The sequence below is a fragment of the Phocoena sinus genome, chromosome 3 (genome assembly GCF_008692025.1).
Source record: "Phocoena sinus isolate mPhoSin1 chromosome 3, mPhoSin1.pri, whole genome shotgun sequence".
Taxonomy (NCBI): domain Eukaryota; kingdom Metazoa; phylum Chordata; class Mammalia; order Artiodactyla; family Phocoenidae; genus Phocoena; species Phocoena sinus.
The window spans coordinates 155,459,749-155,484,144 of record NC_045765.1 but is presented as its reverse complement, the minus strand read 5'-3'; the positions used below and the strand labels follow the sequence as shown (position 1 = coordinate 155,484,144).

Here is a 24,396-nt window from a genome sequence, read left to right as displayed (position 1 = left end):
AAACTCTATTCACGTATCTTTTTTACATTCGTGTGAAAGATACAGCTGCCATTCAGTAGACACAATCTATAGCTTTCTATAAACCTGCATGAGACACCTCGAAATAACAAATTAATGTTTAATGATGCAGTTGATAGACACTTGAATATTTATCCTTCAATTTAGTGTAAGGTAGAAATAAAGGTATGTTAGGAAAAGTAATAATGCAAGAAGTATTAATGAAAAGTATCTGAGTAAATTTCTTGATGAAAAGAATGCTATTCAACTCCAAATTTAAGTGATCCTACTTATTTTATTTAAAATATACGTTTATAAAACAAAGTAGATATTCAGATTGGGAATTTCATAGTAAAAAAAAAACAGGAAACATATGCAGATTAATCATTAGGATCTGACCTTGGTTTTCAATTGCTAACTCAAGATTTCTTTTTTTTAAGGTCTTCTTTCAATAAATTAACGGTGTTGCTAATAAGTGCATGTAGTTTGCGACTGATTACTCTTATGCAAACACTCAGGCACACGCAGGTGAAGTCCCCTTGGAGAAAGAGACCATTGCCTGGCACCTTGGCCGACGGTGCTTAAGTTACTGGCAGGTGATGAAGGTGGGGAAAGACCCTTGTCATCTCAAATCTAAAAGACCAACACTTTCAACTCAGAAATGAAAATATCCCACTTGTAAATCCCTGAGGTGAAAGAGTTTGCATTGGGAAATCATTCTAAACCACACCTTTGTGCTGTATCCCAGTCAAAGGAAAATAAGGAGGTTCCCTTTTTAAAATAAGCAACTGCATGTTTTCCTTTCATGCCTCTCCTAGTTCTTGGCATTCACCATAACAGTGGCCATTTAAACAAGATTCCTTTTAAACCTATAGATGTTAGCTGAATATCTCAAGAGGGCTGATTCCCCTCACTGTGAAGCCCATTTGACCCCAAACACATTAACCTGGGCTGCCTACATTTCTTCCTGTGCTGTCACATAAGATACACTCCACGTAAAATACAGAACATCGACCTTGAAAGAGGAAGAAAAAAAAAAAGAGGAAAAAAAAAAAAAACACTTTTAGCAACCCAGACCAGAATCTAGGCTCTGTCAAAGTGATTTCTTATTCCATTTTACTAAGCAGTGCCATGCGTTATCACTTCTAAGTTCATGTCTTACTGCTGAGGCAACCCACTTGAATTGGCAAGTTGCTTAGTTAAAGTATACACGTGGTTTACTGCGTCACTGTGATTTAAAATGAGAGAAGTATTCTGTGGGTGAAATACAACTGAAATGGGGAGAGGAAGTGGGACCTAGAAACATTAAATCACGTGAAATTAACAGTTCTGCTTCTTCCCGGTCATTTCCCCCTCTTTTAATGGGTGGTATGCAGATGCCCTATAGCTGAAAGGGCAGGATGCTTAGTGTTGAAGGTGTCGACTTTATATCATCCTAAATCATTCATTCAAGTCGGCTTCAGAAGTAGAAAGAGGGAAAGTAGGTCTGATCATTGCAGCTAAATGTGACAAATTGTCATCTGCCTACACTATCACTATGCTGTATAATCTCACACAACTTCTGTAAATGTCTTCTGCCTATTAGCATTTTAAAGGGCTTTGTGGCCATCACACTCTCATTTTGGAGCTAGGGATGTTTCATTATCCTCAATTAAAACTCTCTCAGATGCAAGATTGGCAAGCATTTATTTATATATTTTCTTAGAGGCAACACGAGAGACATGGATTTTGTAAAGTAGGCAGGGTGCTGCTCTGTGCAGCACCAAGAGGCAATGCTGGTTTGGTATAATTCTCCTAATGTGAAGCTATCCCCATTAAAACATAAACCATAATTACGGAAAGCAATTTGCTCAGTAGCAGAGAACTAACAGGATTTCTTACTGTCATTCAATAACAAGGGAGCATGGAGATGCAATGCTGGAAAAGCTCCCCAAACTCTTTTAATTTTGTTGTAATGTAATTTTCTTCTGTGAAACCAATGTGAAAAGTTGAAATCGTTTCTATTACACTCAGAAGAAAGATGTCTATACATTTCATGTAAATTAACATTGTGACTTCAATAAATGCCAACATTCTTTCATTCGCACATTCCAAAATGTGAATTAATAAAAACTTAAACCTATGACACTGAGGATGGTGGAAGTGAATCCATAGCTGAGTCAAAAGTTGACATACTTAAAGTTCTAATGAGTTGTGTCATACTTTATACGCTGCTTCCCTCCACTAACATTTTTTTAAACAATTGATTATAGTTCAATAAAGATTTTATACCAAGGTTGACAAATACAATAAATATATATAAAGTCAATAGCATTATTAATAGAATCCTTCATATCTAATATGGTCAAAAGTCAATAATAGCATGTAAATGTATCAGATGCTGAGATATTATACATTCGATGCTACTAAAGTCAAAATCGGTGGTGCCAATCAGGGAATCTATTATTTTATTATTTATACTTATAATAAGTGGATATTTCATCTGTATAATTCTATTTCTTTCATTAGGCATGGCTCAAGCAAATATTACAGGCCATAAATGATTCTAATGAATTTATAAAAACATGTTTATATGTTTAAAATGCGTTGCTGGCTCATTTCTTCTTATGGCTCTATCTAACATGCAAAAGACAGCTTTATGTATTTTTTTTCTGTTTTTAATGGTAGCACCCCACAGTGCGATAAGCAATGTTTTGCAATCCACAGTCCATCCAGAGGATAACAAATGCCTTGAGAGCACACGTGCATCCTCTCCTCACCTCCCCCTGCCCCATGTGCTAAATCACTGCACAGACTCATGTGTGCTTTTCTAAGCCTTGTTCACTTCGCAGGTGGTGAGTTGACACTTTCCATCACTTCATCTCTTGGCAACAGATGCCTCTCCAGCACAGATGCTGAGTATCCACCCATCTCTAACAGTAGCCTTGTGCCCTGACTAATTGGGTCAGCAGAGTTGTAATTAAGATTTGAATAATTAGGTAATGGATATGATTACTTTTGTAATTAATCTTCATATTGAGTCATCATGATCTGTCCTGGATGATGACCACTGGTCTATGCTTAATTCGAATTGAGATCATTAGTTTTAAAAGCAAAGCATTATTAAATATATCCCTCACCTTGCTCCCAGAATGAATGTATTCTTTAAAAACATGACACTATCAGGGCTTCCCTGGTGGTGCAGTGGTTGGGAGTCTGCTCTGCCAATGCAGGGGACACGGGTCCGAGCCCTCGTCTGGGAAAGCGAGTGGACCCGTGAGCCACAGCTACTGAGCCTTCGCGTCTGGAGCCTGTCCTCCGCAACAAGAGAAGCCGCGATAGTGAGAGGCCCGCGCACCGCGATGAAGAGTGGCCCCCGGTTGCCGCAACCGGGGAAAGCCCTCGCACGGAAACGAGGACCCAACACAGCCGAAAATAAATAAATAAATAAATAATCTTTTTAAAAAATGACACTATGTATAGATACATAATTTTCATTTTTCACATAGATTTTATAGTGATTTGTTGGATGATGAGTACTTATTTCAATTCAATTCATATCAACATTTTTTTTAAGGATCCCACTTTGGCTGCTGCATTGTTTTGGTGCTGTGTGACCACATTTTTTAAAGGTGGATTTTTTCCCTTTCTCCCCAAGTTTATGGTATAATAAAAACTCATATATAAAAAGAAATTGTGGATGACCTCTCTCCTCTCTCTTGTCTGCAGAGAGCCACAAGTGTCAGTATTTCTTATGGCTTGGCCATAAATTCCTTCTCTTCTCTTTCTCCACAATCTGACCACATCTGTGATTTCCAAAATGTCACATGGTAGAAATCTGGTGCTAAAAGTCACCTAAAATCAACAGTCCAATGCAGATCTGTTAGATCTCTCCTCTCTGCTGATCCCTCACGGAAGCTGGTCCATCTTTTTTTTTTTTTTTTTTGCAGTACGTGGGCCTCTCACTGTTGTGGCCTCTCCCATTGTGGAGCACAGGCTCCGGACGCGCAGGCTCAGCGGCCATGGCTCACTGGCTCAGCCGCTCCGCGGCATGTGGGATCTTCCCGGACTGGGGCACGAACCCGTGTCCCCTGCATCGGCAGGCGGACTCTCAACCACTGCGCCACCAGGGAAGCCCAAGCTGGTCCATCTCGATCCATCTTTTTCTCAGAAAAATCCCACCGGCTCTGAAAATCAGTTTTTATCCTCACTCTCCTCGCCCCTTCCCTCCATAACCATTACACTCCAATCCACCATCAAATAATGCTGACTTTTCTTTCTCAATATTTCTCAACTCTACCCATTTCTCTCCATGACCACAATGTGGGGACTCCTGATACGTTTCTTAAGTAACATAATAGTTTTCTATGCTCCTTCCTGTCCCATTTCCAAACCTCATTCTCCAAAATTGTCACAGCTTCTGCTCATAGGGCTGTACACCTCCAACTCTGTTTGGACCCCCCGGGGTTCTCTCCATCCTTTGAGTACAGCAACATCCCACCCCCCACTGAGTGAACTCTTCCATTAGCCTGGCACAGTCTTCCTTCCCTCTCCATCTGGTAAACTGCATATCTTCATATCTCAGTTCAAACATCTTTTCTTGCAGGAAGGCATCTTTTGTGTCACTAAACCATGCTGGCCCTTTCTATAATCTCATAACACCATGCACGCTTTTTTTAGGGTACTTTCCACACTTGTATCTATATGCTTTCTTGGTGATTATTGTAGCTTATAGTTACGCTGGATCTGGCCCCGTTTCTGACGCACAAGACACCCTCCATTATTAAATCAATGAACCATAAGATGGTATTATATTCAAAAAAAAGTCCAAAATAGATAACTAGCAACTAAGGATGAGAGAGGTCTCAGAAGTCAACAGTCTTTGAAAGACATATTCTTTCATATATGTATTCATGTATTACAAAATTAGCACCAAGTATTAATATACAATAGACACAGTATAGGACACAGAAGTTATAAATAAACTTAAGAGATAGTCTGGGCCTGCATAGAGTTTGTAATCTATCAGGCAACACGAATCTACAAAGAGAAAATTAGGAAGCAGTATGGCAAATGTTGTCAAATACAAGCATACCTTTTACTGCACTTCACAGATAATGAGTTGTTTTTTCTTTTTTTTTACAAATTGAGGGTCCGTGGCAACCCTGTGTCAAACAAGTCTATCAGCGCCATTTTTCCAACATCATTTGCTTACTTTGTGTCTTTGTGTCACGTTTTAATAATTCTCATAGTTTTTCAATCTTATTATTATATTTGTTAAGTTGATCTGTGATCAGTGATCTTTGATGTTCCTACTGCAAAAAGGTTACAACTCGCTGAAGGCTCAGACAACGGTTAGCATTTTTTCAACAATAAAGTAGTTCTAGGGGCTCCCCTGGTGACGCAGTGGTTGAGAGTCCGCCTGCCCATGCAGGGGACATGGGTTCATGCCTCGGTCCGGGAGGATCCCACATGCCGCGGAGCGGCTGGGCCTGTGAGCCACGGCCGCTGAGCCTGCGCGTCCGGAGCATGTGCTCCGCAACGGGAGAGGCCACAACAGTGAGAGGCCCGCGTACCGCAAAAAAAAAAGTTTTAAATTAAGGTGTGTACGTTGTTGTTTAGATGTAACGCTATTGCACACTTAATAGACTACAGAATAGTATAAACAACTTTTATATGCACTGGGAAACCAAAAGCTTTGTGTGACTCACTTTACTGGGATATTTGCCTTGTTTCGATGGTCTGGAACCAAACCTGCACTATCTCTGAGGTATCCTGTAGATAATCAATTAGGCTGATGGCTGGAGATCAAAGAGAGTGTTCTAGTGAAAGCGATGTCAGTCCTGAGCTTGGAAGAGAGAATAGGAATTAGCCAGAAAAGTTATGGAGGAGTATACAGATAACATGGAGAAGTGCAGATACATCTCATGGGCATAGCACGGACGAATAGCACCAAGGGCCAAAATGTCCTTAGGGATGTGTGTGTGCGTGTGGGCAAGAGCATACATGCTTACTCATGTGACAGCGAATTATTCACAGTGACTAAAGGGTAATGCACAGGGGAAGGAATGGTAAGAGATATGGGGGCGGGGGTGGGAGAAGTTGAGGGTTTGTCCTCATATCCATGTCAGGAAGACTGGAGCTGATTTTGTAAATAACAGAGAGCCAGTGGAGGCTTTATGTGGGAAATAGCCAGGTTAATTTTGTACTTTACACAGATCACAGCAGGGGGTACTGCGAAAAAGAAGAGAATGGAGGCCAGGATATGGAAGAGGAGAATTAGTATCGAATGAAGACCTGGATTTAAGAGAAAAAGAGCAAATATGCAGATGCAATTACACAGTTAAGACAAAACTGAGAACCATGGTACAGGGAGGAAGTTCGGGGGAAAGTTATCACAGTTTAGGAAGACGTTCAGGTTTTAAAAATGCAAGCTGGGGAAAGTGGTAAGTTTAAAAAATATATTTTATTTTATCTAACTCGTATATTAGTCTTAAATATAAGTCTTTTGTTTGTTTAGAACAATAAATGTTCTTACCAGTTTGTATGAGCGTAAAGTCTAATGTGAACTAAAGGTCTTATAACTTCCCAAATTTGGACTTAATGTTTCTTTGAGAAAACATATTCAGAATTCCAACCAAGAGCTTAAAGAAATGTAACAGGGTAACTTGGTTGAAACTCGATTCCAAAGTAATGCTTTTTTTTTTTTTTTTTGCGGTACGCGGGCCTCTCACTGCTGTGGCCTCTCCCGTTGCGGAGCATAGGCTCCGGAAGCGCAGGCTCAGCGGCCATGGCTCATGGGCCCAGCCGCTCCACAGCATGTGGGATCCTCCCAGACCGGGGCACGCACCTGTGTCCCGTGCATCGGCAGGCGGACTCTCAATCACTGCGCCACCAGGGAAGCCCCAAAGTAATGCTTTTTAAGCTGTAAATATTAGATGATGGATAAACTCCTATTTCCTTTATGCTTTCAACAGCATATATGTATTTATCCCTTCTTTTTGCAGGTTGCTTTCCTAGGCATTGAGGATTACCTATGGATTCATGAGAGACCTTTGGGGTAGAGTTGCACTTTGTCTGAATATCACCCCATTTTTTGAATATGTACAATGTAGAATAAGAAGCTAATCATTCTATTTTTATTAGGGATTAGAGCTAGGTCTTTTCAGGTCAGTGGTTGCTTCTTTGATTTTTTTTTTTTTTTGTATGTGTACAAATTTATTTAAGCTGTCAAATTTATTAGGTGCATTCTTGAGGAGATCCATGTTTTTACAAGTGTTCACATAGTTGTTTTCCAGGAGCAAAGACTCAAGAGGATTGCTGAATGGACCAGCAGACTCCACTGTACACTTTCACTGCAGAAGAGAATGAATAAGAAATTGGTTTGGCCCAGTTCAACCACTGGATAAGTGATAGCCTGCACAAGGTATCATTTAAGAATGACTAATACATCACTCTGTATGACAGACTCTGGGTGCATACACCTCACTACAAATAACTCAATTTCGCTTCTTTTTATGGCTGAGTAATAGTCCATTGTATATATGTGCCACATCTTCTTTATCCATTCATCTGTCGATGGACACATAGGTTGCTTCCATGTCCTGGCTACTGTAAATAGAGCTTCAATGAACATTGTGGTACATGTCTCTTATTGAATTATGGTTTTCTCAGGGTATATGCCCAGTAGTGGGATTGCTGGGTCATATGATAGTTCTATCTTTAGCTTTTTAAGGAACCTCTATACTGTTCTCCATAGTGGTTGTATCAGTTTACATTCCCACCAACAGTGCAAGAGGGTTCCCTTTTCTCTTGTTGTATGTCCATATAATGGAATATTACAACAAGGACAAAACTTGAAAGCATTATGCTAAGTGAAAGTAGCCATTCACAAAAGACCACATGTGATATGGTTCCATTAATATAAAATGTCTAGAATAGGCAATCTACAGAGACAGAAACTAGATGAGTGGCTGCTTACAACAGGGGTTGGGGGAGGACTGACGAAGAATGGGGGATGATAGCTAAAGATACAGGATTTCTTTTTGAGGTGATTAAAATGTTGTAATACTCACTGTGATGATGGTTGCAAATATCTATGAACATAATAAAAAACATTAAATTGTACACTTAAAAAAACAAAGAATGACTAATACAGATTGAATTGATGCAGGATTATTTTCTTCTAATTTTTCTATTTAGAATAGGTTAGTGGGCAGAAGTGAAGAAGGTTTTTAATTGAAATGAGTGGACATTCTCACAAGAGTTAGAATCTGGAAATGAAAATGAAGGTTCGAAAATGAAAGCCCAGGATGGAGTCTGAAGTTCTGTCTCTGATGCTTCACTGGAGCTGGGTCCTGGCCTCTGTGCAGGAAGATCTATTGCAAAGTAGTTCTGTTAGGAGCAGAGATCTGATCCCTGGCCGATGACAAGTGAGGGTTCACAGAGATGAAACGTTCAGGCACCAGGCCTGCAGGCTTCAGAGCTGACACCTTGCCTGGCACCTGGTTTATGTCTTCTGCATCCTACTCCTTTCCATGGTTTCTCTACTTTATGAGAAAACTTGCCACTTGGTCTGCATATGCTGTGTGACCTTAGTGAAAAGCACAAGCTGAAGTTGTAAGTAAAAAGCGATAAAGGGAATGACAGTGTGCTTTTCCTGTAGCTGCACTTGTGTGAACAATGAGACCAGGACAGAGGACAGTGTTGTCCAGAGGAGTTGTGATCTCCCAAGAGACTTCAGCAGCAGGGTTCTCCCCTGGCAGAAGGCAGGAGGTCAGAGAGGGAAACACAAGAATCTTGTTTTGAAAGCAACTTTGGGAGTTTTCACCAACAGCCAGGGGAGACTTTGAGGCAGTGGGTCCTGAGCTACCATAAAGGTGGTACTTGATGAAAATAAGATCCTATTTTATTATCCCAGGTTTAGACATTTGCATTTTCATAGGTCTCAATAAAAGTCAGCTTTCCATCCTCTGGGTAAACAGTGGCTTTCTTAGCTTGAAATTATTAGAGACCCTGGGGGTCAAGGTTGTAACCGGGACACTGATAACTTTAAAACCTGGACAGGTTGAAAGAATTCACAGGGAATGCCGGCAAAGTATGGGGACCTGGGCCACCCAGTTAATGTAATAAATGCTAATATCCACAATGGCAGGGTGTTTGCTATAAGTCAGGTGCATTGCTAAGCACATTTATTATGGCATCTCATTGTATAGCAACCTCTGAGGTCAAGAATATTACCTGTATTATACTTGAGAAGGAAACCAGGCCCTTAAAAAATAAAATTCCCTAAATCTACACAGGTAGGAAATCATGGTCAGATTGAAATTTCAATCTGTTGAACTGAAAAACCCATTCTTTTTAATCATTATTACATCACTACCCCTTTCAGATATACTTTGCAGTCCTGGATGTGCTTCCTGGTGACCCCTTTAAGCTTGGGAAAGGCAAAGGAAAAACGACTATTGTTTCCCTGAGCAATAGCTACTCATCGGGTACTATGACGGGTGCGCTCTCATACTTTGTCTCATTTAATTTTCAAAAAAAAACCAGTGAGGAAATATAAAGTGTATATTTTACACATTTTAAACACCAAGAAACCAAGAGCCCTCTCACTCTTACTCTATCGCCAGTAAATTTATTTCTTAGGAGGATTTCTCTTCTTACATAAACCTCTGCAAATGGAGCATGTTCTGCCAGTTTCGTTCCCTTACTTTCTTGTTCCTGAATTTAGTTCAACATGAGGGAAGAAAAGCCTTGGGATAAAATGCTGGCTCTTTATTCTGTACGGTGTCTCTCTCTCTCTCACACACACACAGCCACACAATCACATTTTCTCAGTGTTAACCTGTTGGTAATAACAAAAAAGAAATATGCATTCTTGTTGATCACAGAATTTAACTCTAGATGTCTAGATGGAATTAAAAAAGAACATAAGAACATGCTACAACTTGTTTTGCATATTGTATTACAGAAGTCCTGTGGAAATAGTGTGTGTGCATGTGTGTGTCTGTATATATATATTTACAAATATATATATATTTATATATAGAGAGAGGGGGAGAATATATGTGTACATATGTGTTATATGTGTATGAATGAATAAAAGTATATATAAGCATATATGTGTACAGTACCTGTGTATATATACATATATACTTAAACATACATATATACTTTATATATATATATATATATATATATATATATATATATATATAATATAGATACTTTATTCATTTGGAAAGAAAATTAGAATTTTCTGTATGGCTATCTGTAGTGGTCCATTCCAGGTAGCATCTTATAAGCAGGCCACATATATAATCACTTGAATTGACCTCAAGTAGGTGGAAGAATTTACACAGCTTTCAAAATCCCCTTACTTGTCCCCATAAAAATGGATATCTGAAAATGGAATAAGGGAATTTACTCCAATGTGCAAATCAGTTCTCGAACAATTCCTAAAGCATCTTCAGCCTAGTCCAGGATTCTCTGCTCCTTCTTCCCTGTTGCCTCTGTGCTCCTCTCTCCCTCAGGGTCAAGCACCTGTGAGTTTGGGACGCATGGTCATTCTTGGCCGGGGCTTCTCTCCCTTTGATTATCTCATGCAGTAGACCTTTCCTTTTCTCACCAACACAGTGTTCAGAGTGGGTCATTTTCTCAATGCCAATCAGATAAAAATATACCATGATGAGATACTAATTAGTAAGAAACTGCTAGTTGCATGTGTAACTCAAGGGCCTTTAGTATCCCAATTTAAAGGGTGGAAATAGTCTTGGGAAATGTATTTTTCACCAGGGAGCTCCAGGGAGATGATTTGGAAAAGTAGCTTCCAGCAGCATTACTTATATTCTGATTAGGAGACTCTTCTGTTTCATTCTAAATTTTTTTTATTGCTTTCTATGAAATCATGTATTGGTAAAGCATCCTTATATTGTAGGGGCCTCATCTAAAATATGATATTATCACTTTTTCCTAAGATACATCTGTCCAGTTAAAAGTTTGAGGTGGTTATTTCATTCCTGCTTCAAACTCTCCCAATATGATATCCTCATAAACAAAATATTATCTTTAAAATTTATAAAGTAACAAAGCAAGTATGGTTTTTCTGATTTAGAAATTTTTATGCTTCTTGCAGAAATTTCTTACATGCTTCTTCATTTTTTTTCTATGTATCTGTGTGCAATCAGTTTGAAATCTCTAGGAGATATTCACTTGCAAATTGGTGGGACAAACTCTATTATGATAATAAAAATAACCTAATAAACTAAGTATTATTTCCTTCATAATAGAAATCAGTCTTAATATTATTTGAAAAGAAGTGAAACAAATCATTTATAATTACAAGAAAGTTTTTAGCTAACCATGTGGCATAGATAATTTTTTAATTATTTAAAAATCATACTATGTATGCGTCTATCTATCTATCTATATCTCCATGTAATCACCATTCATATCCAGATGGCCATTTCTAGCACCTCAGACACCTGCCTTTTTTACCCCTTCTCAGTCAATGCCCCCTCAAAAAGCACTCATAATGTTGGCTAAGTGAAAAATGCTATAACATTTTTATTTTTTACATTGTACTATCATTTTATATAATTACCAACGTGTTGAAACTACACTTCAAATTCATCTTACACACCAAATGATCATCTTTTATGAACATGATATAGAGATGACTATTGTGTTGTCTGACAGTTTACCTGGTAGAAAATGCTGGGAACAGGCATTTCTGATATTCTTAAATATTTTTATTTTTATGTCAGAATCATAACTAATGCCAAAAAAGCATAACACCTAACAAACTGTGTCTGCTATTTAAAATACATCCAGCAACGGAAATGTTAAATTCCTTCCATCTGCATGTTATGCTCTTGTCAGATTTAGATAAGTAGTTCCAGGACCTAGGAAAAGCCTACTTTGTATTACTACTTTACTTCAACAATTCTGCTATATCTAGCAAGTAGTTTGCGCACAAAACTCAAGGCTGATGTTTGAAGGTATCTTTTACTCTCATGGGTAATGGCTCTATGTAAACAAAAACGCTTTTAATTCTGGAATTTCCTCTTAGAAAGCCAAGCCTCTGAAACATTTCAATGCCAGCAGGGTCACCCTCCTTTTCAAACCTCAAGATTTTAAAATGTTTACCAACCCTGACAAGTTTTAATATTTTTGTAAAGCAAGCAGAAAGGAACAGAGGGTGTAATTTCTGTATTTGGTATGGATCAGAGGAAACAGAGTGAATGGTTTCTCAAGAGCCCCATTCTGCAATGTGTCCAAAAGGGGACATTGGAGAAGTGCAGAACCATAGACTGTGTAGGAAGCACTAAAGCACCGAAGATGCAGGGCCTGGGCACCGTTGATAAGTAAATGGCTTTTCACATGAAAGAGGATTTTACCTTGCTTATTGATTGATACCCACTTTTCAGAACCAGCTTAATGTTGTCTAAAATTAATACCTGATTTACATGGTTCGAAGGTATGAGTACAGAATTTAACGTATGAGTACAGAATAAAATAGGGAAAAGTTTTCCTTGATCAGTTCCTCCAAAGGCGGAATGAGCTACTTTGGGAAGCGACACATTTTAACTTTACTGCTTCTACTCAAAGCAGAATCAGCAAACTTCTTGAGCAGGATACTTCTACAAAAGACAAGGGAGAGGCTTTATGTCATAGGTCATAAAGAGGTATGAGAGGTATATGACACGAGAGTTTGTTAAAACTGGACTAAGAAAGATCTAGAAGACAGCAGGAGTCTGGAAGGGTTGGTAGCTTCATAAATTGGTATACTGGTCAAGAGCAAGGGTAACACACCATCAGGCCATCACACAACAAGCTTTACTTCTTTAAAGGAATCATTTTGACACTTTCATTACGTTGCCTACTTTCGTGTTACCTCTGCTCACTTGCTGCTGCCTAACTCCGTCCTCCTCTCCCCATGCCTGCAGACCAGAGCATAATTGGATCTGTTCTTTTTTTTCTAAATTATCAGAAAAACAAAATAACATAGCATCCAGTAGAGAAGAAATATTCTGATACCTAATTATACTTCCAAGTAGATACAGATAGAATCATGAAGTATTATACCTGTTTACTCTTCTTTATTTTCTGACAAGAGATACTTCTCTTTTATCTTAATATGATGTTCCTCCTTAGACACAAGTCATGACATTTATCTTGGTGCTACTGTTTCTCTCTGCCTTTTAGATGTTTGCCTTTGGGGCCACTGGTTTAAAAAAAATTATATTTGGTGGATCTGCATTAAAAATCACTTCTTTCCCTGACAAGATATTTAAAATGTCATTTGTGCCTTGTGAAGACTTCTAGAAGAATCCAGAGACCTAGACCCAGATGACCCAAACTGTGTTTCTGCAAGGACTGCAATTTCCTTTTGAGGATTATGGTTCCAGGGAAGATTGCTTCTAAATATCTGTGAGACAAATACTTTCCAGAATTAATGCTGTTGTTTAAATTTTGTGGATTTTTAGAACATCTCACCTCACCACATATAAAGGACAAGCAATAAAGTAAAGTTTATTTACGGTAATATTAAATATAACAGTGCAATCATTCCTTAAACATATGAGGTCAAAGCGTATCTATTCAGGATGTGCTTTTTGACAACTGATTCTCAAGTATAGCCAATTTCTATTGTTTGTTCTACCAGTTATTTTGCTTTAAAGATAAAAAAGCCTAAGGACAAGAATTAGTGTAGTTACCCTGCCCGTAACATCATCAAGTTATGAAATAAGAAGCTATAAGAGTGGTACTTTGAAGAGAATGGACTTTTGAGTTAAAATATGCATGTTCATTGATCACAAATGGATAAGAAATGTCAGCCAGTTATTACACAGAAAGGAGCTGATTGAAAATAGGTGACCTTTACCAAACGTGTGTGAACAATTTTCACTCTTCATTAAAGGATAAGGTATTTACATAGTCCATAAGATTTATGAAATGCATTAAACAAATATCAGTAGTTACTGGCATGGCAAATTTTTGAATTAATCAAACTGTTACTATATTTTTGTGTTTTCTGACATTTCATAAAGGTGACACGGAGCAGCAAAATTCTCTTCAGAATGGCAGGAATTTAACTGCCCAAGTGGAAGGAAGAAGCCTATGAATAAATTATTGTCCTTGAATTCAGAGAAGTACATTACCTGTCCTTGTTTACAAATAATTTGTATAGGTTAGTGTCTGTCACCAGGAATAAGGTAGTGAATGAAACACACATAGAGCCTGCCATCAAAGGCTTTGGAATTTAGCATTATTCAACGGTGTGATGAGCTCTGGGATTGGAGTAGAAGAGGCATAAAGTGTATTATGGAAACTGATAGGAGGAACATTTTACTAGACTGGTAGTGGCCAAAATCTATCTGGATGAAGTGACATCTTGTGTTCTACAGGTCAAGAGATCTAGCCAGGCAAAAAGTTAACTTAATATGACAGGCGGTGAACGTGAAATCTCAGGAATAAGGAACCCAAGGTGGCTGGGAAATCAGCTGCTAGAGGTTAGGCAAGACTCAAGAGGATGCGGCGTCCAGAACTTCCAGAAAAATGGATGCCTCATGAAGGTTGGAATAATATCCTAAAAGAGAGCGGAAATTACAAGGAAAATCTTTAACATAGGAGTCATGTGATCAAGGCTGTCCTAGAGAGGTGATCTTCTGATGGTAAGGAGCATTATTTTGTGAAGAAGAAGGGTATAACATAGAGATCATAAGCAAGTAACAGATGATGGAGGTGTGAACCGTGGGCGGGGGGGCAAGGATGCAAACACATGTGAGACAGATTTAAAGGGCAGAACTGAAAGGACCAGATGTTGATTGGATGTGTAAGGTGTGAAAAGTGGTAAGGCAAAGATGATAGCTGGATTTCTCACCTGGCCCATTGGGTAGGTTATAGTGCCATTTGCTGAGCTATTAAAGAGAGGATAGCAAGATGGGAAGATGCCTTGGTCCCTTCCTCCTTCCCTCTCTTTCTTTCTCTCTCTCTCTCTCTCCCCCTTCCTTCCTTCCTCCATTCCTTCCTTTAACACATCGGTACCAGCTATATGATAGACACTGATGTAGGTGCTAAGGCTTAAGCAGTGAACAAAACTAGGTCCCGATCTTCACAGAGATTATGGTTCCTGCTGGAGAAACCATCATCAGGGAATCAGCAGTAACTATCAGATTAACAGCAAGGAAAAAGAAACAAAAAGAGTGATTTGGGGTATAATGGTAAGAGAAAAACTGTGAGTAAATGACATCTCCTATTGAATTTCAGCTATAGTTAACAACAACACAAAGTACTGCACAAAAGAAGCAGTTTCTGATAGAGTTAACACCTAGTATTATGCCTATAGAACGAAAGGGTCAAAATGTTAGCCTCCTAAGAATGTCAGGGACATTAAATTTGAATAGCTGAATTTGATTGTCCTACAAGTATCCAGACAGAAATAGAGGTTTTTCTGCTCGGTCTTAGTCAGTTGGTAGGAGAGCGTGACTTCTACTCCATGTCAGTACTAGCAGATGTGGCCATTCAGAGTCTGCCATTTTTCCTGAACTCTGAATCTGAAATAAATTTCTCTCCTAATCCTGCAAAACAGAGCCCCTGAAAGTCACATAGGGATACAACCTTGGCTAATTTCACGCTCATTCCACCTCTGGTTTGGTTTCAAGTCCTGCATATGAATTTCCACAGATCCTGGGTGCAGCATTTTAAGGATATCTTATTCTCTCTCCCTTCAGCCCACCAAAAGCTCATTTTCTCCCCTGATATATTTTTGTTTTAATTTTCATAAGTATTTTTAATGTATGTGTATATATATATTTTGATTTGAAATAGTGAAAAATATAATGCGAGATTCAGAATGGAGCACCAATAACTCTGTCTCTCCCATCCTCAAAATTCTTTAATGGATCCCCATCATTCCTGAGTTGGAATCCAAATGCCTTTTCACATAGAAAAATGAAGTTGCCTCTTATTACACATACAACACTTTATCGTAACGTTATGTCAAACTAACGTGTTCCTGGAGGGGGTCAGGAATTCTCTGTGCCTTTGGACACAGTGTCACTTCTAGTAGCAGCTTATAACCCCTCCTCTTCTGTCTGTCTTAATTCAAGCTATCCTTTCATTTATAGCTCAGGAGACTTCTAGTAAGTTTTCCATGGTCCCTCCAAGTTAAGTCAGGAGCTCTCCCTGGGCATTAATAACACCCCATACACATCTTTTCATGATTACACACCAGAGTGTATTACAACTGGTCTTTCCCTTGTCTGCCCCCAACCAACAGGCGAGAACATTATTCAAAGGAATTATGGCTTGTCAACATGTATCCATAGCATGTAGCCCAGTACCTGACACTTAAGAGGGACACACTAAAACTAAGTACATTAAGTGAATGAGTGTAAATCTTTGTGGAAATGTGCTTGAATCTTACCCACAGTACTGAGCAAAAGCAAAACTATCATATTTTAGGTACTTGCCTCAATCCTAACACATGGCCCTTATAACTAATTTATTAGTTTGGAATATCTATTCATTCTTTGTTCAATAGATATTTTATGAAAATCTATTCTATGCCAGGCCCTATTCTAGGTACTGGGTTGCAGCTATGAATAAAACAAACAAACAAAAAAACCTTGCCTTCATGGAGCTTACATTCTAATGTCTAATTAGAGTGTAATTAGAGAGGGAGACAAATAACAATCAAATAAATTTAAAAGTGTACAGTTAATAAAATGTTAAGCATTCCGGAAGAAAATATGGTAGAGTAATGGAATTCTATGGGCAGGTTTGTAATTTTAAAAATATTAATATAAATAATCCAAAATTTGTTTCCATACTAATGAAATCTATTTCCCTTTGTATTTTGTAGATTTGAATAATAACAATGAAATATGGCAGCTGGGAACAGAAAGAGAGAAAAGGTTAAATAGAGGCGAAAGCTGAAATCTATATCCTTGCCATTTAGTTTTGAGAAAGGAAAGTTGAAGTGACAAATAATGACGCTTTAGGACTGCATTCCTAGAATAAAGAGAACTGAAATGCTGTTTGAGAAGTTGGCCTTTGTGATGCGTTTGGAACCTTGGTATATAGCTATCCTGGGGAGTGCTAAAGTCCAAAATTTCTACACATTCAGAAGTGGGACTGGGAAAGCAACGATCACCCTGCTCTTTCTTAACTGCAAAGAATGAAATACGTTAGCAATGCTTTGAAGTAAATATTGTTAGCAAGTGTTAGCAATGCAAAGAATTAAACATGCTAGAAATACGTTGCTTTCTAAAACATACAGTTACTCTATATCCAGAGTGAGTAGTGGGAATCAACGATAGATTAAAAAAAAATGTTTCTCAAATTTCACCTGGCTTATAGAGTCCCATCATCCTTCTATAATCAAAAGAGCTTCTTGAGAAGTTTTATCAACCTTTAGCCCAGGTAATCTGGGCTGTAAGTCATATCCTATGTAGGTCCTTGAATACTTACCTACTAGGGGCAACCATAGAGCAGTATGGCGGAGAATGAGAGCAGCATTTCTCATAGACCAGCAGTGTCAGTATCCCTGGGAGGTTGGTAGAAATGCAGAATTCGGGCTCCATTATGGAACCTTCCTACAAGACGCCCAGGTAATCTGCATGCCCATTCATGTTGGGAGGTGCTGCTCTATAACAGCTATCCTCAACCTTGTCTGCATGTCAGAATTGCCTGGGAAGTTGTTTAAACCTCAGTGGTTAGGCCACATTCCTATATATTCTGATTTTATCAGAATAACCTGCATATATCTCAAAACTGTGCTTCCTGGGTCCTTTCTCAGACCTACAGAATCAGTACTCCAGGAATGAACCTCAGGAATCTGTCACTTTAAGGCACAGAGTCAGTGATTCCCATATATAGCAAAACATATAAGAATCCGTGGCTTGGAGGATGGAAACCGATGAATTCCATTGCAGAAAATACCTTTTATTTATGGGGATTACTTGAATCAACACATAAAATATGAAATACTTCCGCATATATATATACACATATATATGTATAAATGGTATTTGATAACTTTTCAACTTTATAACTAGAGGATTTAAATCCCATAGCAAGATATAGATAAGTTAGAGAAGAGGAAATGATAGGTTTGAATCTACCAGGAAATAGATTTTTAGATAGTCATCTTCAAGATATTTTACAAATATTCCACAGAATATTTGTTATGATCATAATAAAATCATACAACATATGAATTAGTCTCATAAATTTGTTTCTCTTCTAAACAAGCAGCCAGCATATTTTTCTGTAAAAGGCAAAATAGTGAATAATTTCAGCTATGCACACACTACACTCTCTATGTTGTCAACTATTCAAGTCTGGTTTTATAGCATGTAAGCAGCCATTGACAAAATAGAAAGTTTTCTCTAAGCCATCTCCCAAATTACTTTCTTTAAAGTAACATCCACACATCTGTGTAAATCCAGTAGAAGAAAAAGCGTACATTCCTAAAATTCAAATGTACTGATATAAACACAGTGTCAGGACATGGTTCCAGCTTCCGGTATGGCCCAAGTGTGCATTGTCTTTAAGGAGAAAGAACGCCCTGGATTTTCTCTACTTGACAGGTAAGGTGAGGGACTAAAAACAAGGTTTCTGGTTTATAATAACAACTATTATTTCCTAAGCACCTGAGTAATTGTTAGTATGTTATATTAATTACCATTTTTATTTCACACAGCACTGCTGCGGGCTTAGTACTATTATTCGTTCCAGTTTAAAGGTCATAAAAATAAAGTTTGGACACCTTAACTGACTTGTCACAGAGCTAGCAAGTGCCCTCAGTGGGATTTGAACCCAGGTAGATGAACCCAGAAACTGTACTTTCCGCCACTACACATTTCTGCCTTATTCATTGTCTACTGAGACTATGAATATGTATGATGCTGGGCCAGTTATAAGCTTTTAGTTTGTTAAGAGACACAGATGTGCTCAGCTTGAATTGGTTAATGGAACTGAAACCACAGAGAAAAATGTGGAAAACAGGAAAAAGTTTCACCATTGCATGGTGTGTCTGGAATACCACCCAGGATAACATATTCCTTCTGCTACTGTACAGGGAGCATGCCTTTATTTTTGTGCTTAGCCATTATGGTGAGTCAGAAAATGTTTGTCTTCTAATTGACCTAAGGGAATTAACTTTTCTTTCCTTCCTACCAATCTCATGAGTTCAGCTTATTCACAATTTCTGCAGACCATCATCTCTATGTTTCTCAACTTCTGCCCCTGCCCATCTACTGCTGGTTATCCACAGTATGCTGAATTTATACTTAAGGTCACTAAATCACCTATGTGTTACATAAAACATTCTTTATTGACATGGTTATTTTGAAAGGCTACATGGTAGCCATTGGCTACTCTAGAGATGGCTGTCATAGATCTGGGTACATTCATCTCTGGTCATATCTGCTGTGGCTTGTGGAGCCTAGACACACGTCATACTTTCTGGGTGGGGAGGCCTATGTATGGTGGGTGCTCAGCATAACAAGCTCCTCTGAAATACTACTGTTTATAGATCATGTCCATTCTTTTGGAATAGTAATAAAGATTATCTATATATACTTTGTTTTTCTGTTATTCTTATATACAACTTGAAAAAGCCAATAGCTTACCATAAAATCTAGCGAATGGAAAGTAAACTGGCTGGTGGCTGGAGAGTATACATTTCTTGATCATGTTTCTAATCATTGTTGAATCCATTATTTGCAGTATCTGGTTCCATATTATCTGTTTAAGTGTTTGAGGACAGGTTGGAGCATAAGAAAGGATCATATTTTATAACTATGCAGCGTCCAGTACATCTCAGCACATCCTTGGATATGAGAGCTCATCATATTAGATTTTTCAGGTCAATCCTAATTTTATAACATCTCTCCCTTTTTGTCCTAGATTGAACCAGATTTTGCTTTGGATAACACTGTCACAATATCAACATAATTAGTTATAGCAAATCTCTGTGTACATATGGGAAGGCTTATGTAAAGTCAGTAGAACAAATACACTCCCGTACATTTGGATCTATTTTTTTTTCTTTAGTCTACTTTCCAACATTCAATTCTGTCCACTTCTTTATCTTTTCTAATATTGTGAATGTATTTTGCCACGAACATAAATTCTCCTTAACTTCTTTTTAATTCCATTTCAATATAAGTGACATTGAATTTATATCTCTACTCTTTATTTGATTTTTATCCTGAGAGTATATCTACCTCTCTTGGAAAGATGTTTATACTGCAGATACTAAATTTCTGTACTGATTATCCCTATGTAGAGTGCTTTTTCTGTCAGTAGTAATCAGAATCAACTTGATGCAAAGACTTGAGCACTAACCTCCTTCAGAACCTCAAAGAAAAAAATATATGCTTCTTTCAAACACTGGTGGCTATGGAGTTTACAAAATCATTTATTTTGAGTAAGCCAAGAATTAAACTATTCTAAGGGTGATATAATTAAGTTGCACTATCAGATATTCATGAGTATCAGAATAGGTCACCATGTATAAAGTGACAAAAAGTATAGTGTAAAGATTACGAGCTTTAAATAATGTCTGACCTGAGCTTGAATGATAGGTCACCAGCCTGCTCTCCCAGCCTGCATCTCTTCTTCTGGAAAATTGGGGTAAATTATCTCCAATGTCATTATTTTGACCTGATGATTATATAATTATACATAGAAAATTTATACCCCCAGGTGCCTGGCATTTAGGAGTCATGGTAAACACTGCCTCACCCCATTGACTTTTATTGAAAATACCACCTACCTAGGAGCAGGTTATAATTCTTAAGAAAAGTTTTATAAAGCTCTAACAGATTTTTTTTTTAATTTAAATTTCAAAACTGCCTATTCTAAGTGAGGTTATCCTACAAGATGTTTTCTGATGTCACAGAGGGAATAAATTACCATCAAATAAATGAAAAATGGGATTCAGTTTAGAACCTAGAGGTAAGCTGGAACTTGGGGATAATATATGAAAAAAAGTCTGACTGAGGCAGCTACCGAACATAAACAGCTCCTAATTCTCGAGCGTAACCAAGATTTTCTTCATTCTCTTTTCAGCCTGTGTAATGCAAATTAAGACAACAACTACACTGATAAAATGCCTTTAAAAACTTTAAGTATATCTTTTTAAATAAAAACTACAGCTACCTTCATTTCTTAAAATAAATAGCCCATTACACACTAAGCACATCCTTCAAGGGTCATATACATCAACTAAGTACATCTAATAAAAGTTCATTGGGTAGGGTATCACCATGGATTTTGAACTTGGCACGAGGAACAGTTTATAATACAGAGATGTTATCAGCAATGCACAAGTTTGTTACTAACAAATGTGACCCGGTTTGGTTAATGTTGCCTCCTCCTGTTTATCCATGTTGTTTAAAATGTAAGAAAAGAAGATGCCAAAGACTCAATGACAGTAACTAGTCAAACACTTCTCTGAGGTATCTTGAATCAGTTGAAAAACCGCCTCGCTGGAGAAAAGAGATAGAAGTCTCAGTGCAACAGAGAGAAATAAACGTCTTTAGGCTTTGGCTAAAACACACAGACAACCAGCTGGTACACATCAGTGCCTATGGGTATCCTAAAAATATTTTACTCCTGTGGGGGAAGCAATAACATCCGCTTAAAAAGCTCTCTAGAGAATTCTGGAAGGCTAGCCAATTAATATAAACAATGTTCTGACATCTTTATAAAATGTCCCATCTCAGGATACCCATAGGAGGAGGGCAGAATCAACATTTTACGAAGTATGAGTGCTCATCTTAAAAAGTACAGTTAAGATACCATTATAAATCTTTACACAAAAGCAGCAACATTTTACTTTGTGCTTTAGCATAACAGATGTTATTGAAATTCAACCCGTGTAAGTATTACCTCATGACAGTGTACATTTGTATTTTGAATAGCGCTTGTCTCATTGTTAGAAAATCATTTTGAAGTATAAGTACTACATCATAAGAAGATAAGTGCTTGCTATTATTCACTCACGTGGCTAGAGCGCTAAGCAATCAATTGGTCATACATAATGATACGGATAAAATCACTTTATTTTTTGATTATATAGAAATTTACCATGATGTGGGAGAAAACCATCAGACTGTATTTACACTTGCAAAGTAAAATAGAAAAGAAAAAGTTCAGATAATTAAATCTAACTTTGGAAGAGTTGCTTCCATTCCCTCTAGATATTTTTAACAAACTTATGAGGAAAAAGGGTTTAGAAGAAATAACGTGGACTAGTTTGTCTAAATTACATAGATAATTGTCCTAAGCCATGTAAAATACAAGTTTAACCTCAGTTCACTCTTATTTGATGACAAAGTACAACTTCAAACATAAAAGCCAAGATGTCAGTAAACATTTAATTTGAATCCATTATTGAATAATTCTCCCTTCAAAAGTAAGTATTTTAGAAAGAAGGTAATTTTCTTTACTTTTCTTTTTATTAAATTATCTCATTAAAAATTCACCTCTCATATAAAAACTATAAATCATATCAGTGGTATGATAATTCTTTTTGGTTCATTTTTCTTAACAGCTACATCAGAAACTTTATTTAAATTTTAATTGCTAAATGGACACTATTAAAATATTCAGGGATTTAGTCCTAAATCCTTCAACCCACAGGGAGTTCAGGAACGTTGTTAAAGTAAAAAGCTGCACAAAATCTCAACTCTCATTTGCAAATGTTCTTTCCATCTGATTTAACTTTGAAGCTTTTAGACTGAGAGCTTTTGCCATATGACATCAACAAAACACTTCAATCAAAATCAAGTTACCTTAGCGTCACACAGTTCTCTAGATTATTTAAAAAAGGTAAAATGAGAAATTCACTCTCTTTTCATATTTCCTTTCATTTTCTCTTGATGCAAGGCAGAATACTTAGATTTCAAAAGAAATTGCTCTGTAATATTATCCTCAAACACCGGGTTCCATTCTAGGACAATTGCTTGTAAACTAAGCCTTCTCCTGACAGAAACACACTTGCTGCAGTGCAGAATGTCAGTATAGTCAGTTAGAACTTTCAATGCAGAAATTCAGCTCGACGCAGTCACTCAGATGAAGCGGCACTTACCTTAATTGAAATATTCACCGTGAAGGAGGTGAGAAGTCAGTCGAATCAACCGTGAACGGGGTGGGGAGAGCGAAGTTTTCAGTCAACACCCTCCAAGTAGCTGCATGCTCCGCTGCTTTTTGCTGTTTATGCTGAGCCCCTCACTGTCTAAGAGAACAAAAAAGAGAAGCTGAAATCCTCCGAGGTTCCAGTGAGTAAATGAGGGCTAAGCGATATTTCTTAACGGGAGCTCCTCGGTGAGCGTGCTGCGTTTGGTGGCTCCCTAACTGCTGTGATAGGCTGCTGTCAGGTCCCCGGAGCTGGGCGATAATCATTGACCTGATTAGCAGGAAACACTGTGCGCAGGCAACACACGCCGAGGGTTAGTGGGTCTCCTGGGAACTGGAAAAGGCACCGGGGCTGCTTGGGACTCTTGTCTTTTCCAGCCTAATGGATGAACTACAACTCTGACTGTAATTTGCAAGGAGATTAGCTACAGTGTTCAGCCGCGTAAGGACTTAAATAAACGTGCTTTCTCCTGCTGTTCTGCCAGGTGCCTTCGTGTTAGATAGCAGGTACAGTGAAACAATTAATCGACCGATAGAGCTGATTCGTTAAGACAGGACGAAAGCTGAAAAATGTCCTAAGCAATGTGATAAAAGATATAGCTGGGCTTGCCTTTGCCCCAAGCGTGGTATATACTTCAACCTTTGCCTAAGTAAAATGTTTTTAAAGGTTGACCACAGCCCTCCAGAGTGCAACTCTGATTTATAAAAGAAAGGAAGTATTCATACTAAATAATCATGTTTGGCAGGTTCTTAACAGACACGGGCACTCAACCCAAGACATGGAAAATACAGCGTTTCTTATGTAGTTTCTCAAATAGCATTTTAAATTAGCATCACACTTGCAAAAAAATGTTTGCATTATACTACTAACCTGAGTAGCACAGGAGAATACATCATTACACCTAACTAAATCATCTCTTCTATTATTGTTGAAATGCTAATTTTCTAAAACAAAAATAAGCAAGGGCATGAGAGGATACAAAATGTCAAACAACATATTAAATGTAGGCAATGCACCTTTCACAACCTGCTGATACCCATCCACTGACCACCTGAGCAGCTCTTCAACACCTCCAACCTCAAAAGTTATCACTTCCTCCCAGAGATCTAATTCTCTCAAAAAGGTCACCTAATTAAATGCCAAAGCCTCAAATGGTTAAGTTTTGACAATTCTCACTTCTATAGGAGAAAATTATTAACATAAGAAGAACAGATGAAAAAAGTCCTTTGCATGTCTTGAGGGTGAGAAAAATCTCATTGCCA

At 37.9% G+C, this 24,396-nt stretch overlaps 1 protein-coding gene across 2 annotated transcripts in view; it reads right to left on the bottom strand.

Moving 5' to 3' along the window:
• CDH12 (cadherin 12) overlaps nt 1-23,353 on the bottom strand; it is a 416,625-nt gene extending 393,272 nt beyond the window's left edge. Inside the window, exon 1 of one of the 2 annotated variants that reach the window (XM_032626909.1) lies at nt 23,087-23,353. The gene's annotated coding sequence lies outside the window, so the exon portion shown is untranslated. The remainder of the gene's footprint in view (nt 1-23,086) is intronic. The other variant, XM_032626910.1, reaches the window with a different exon arrangement.
• Between the last annotated feature and the right edge of the window lie 1,043 nt (nt 23,354-24,396).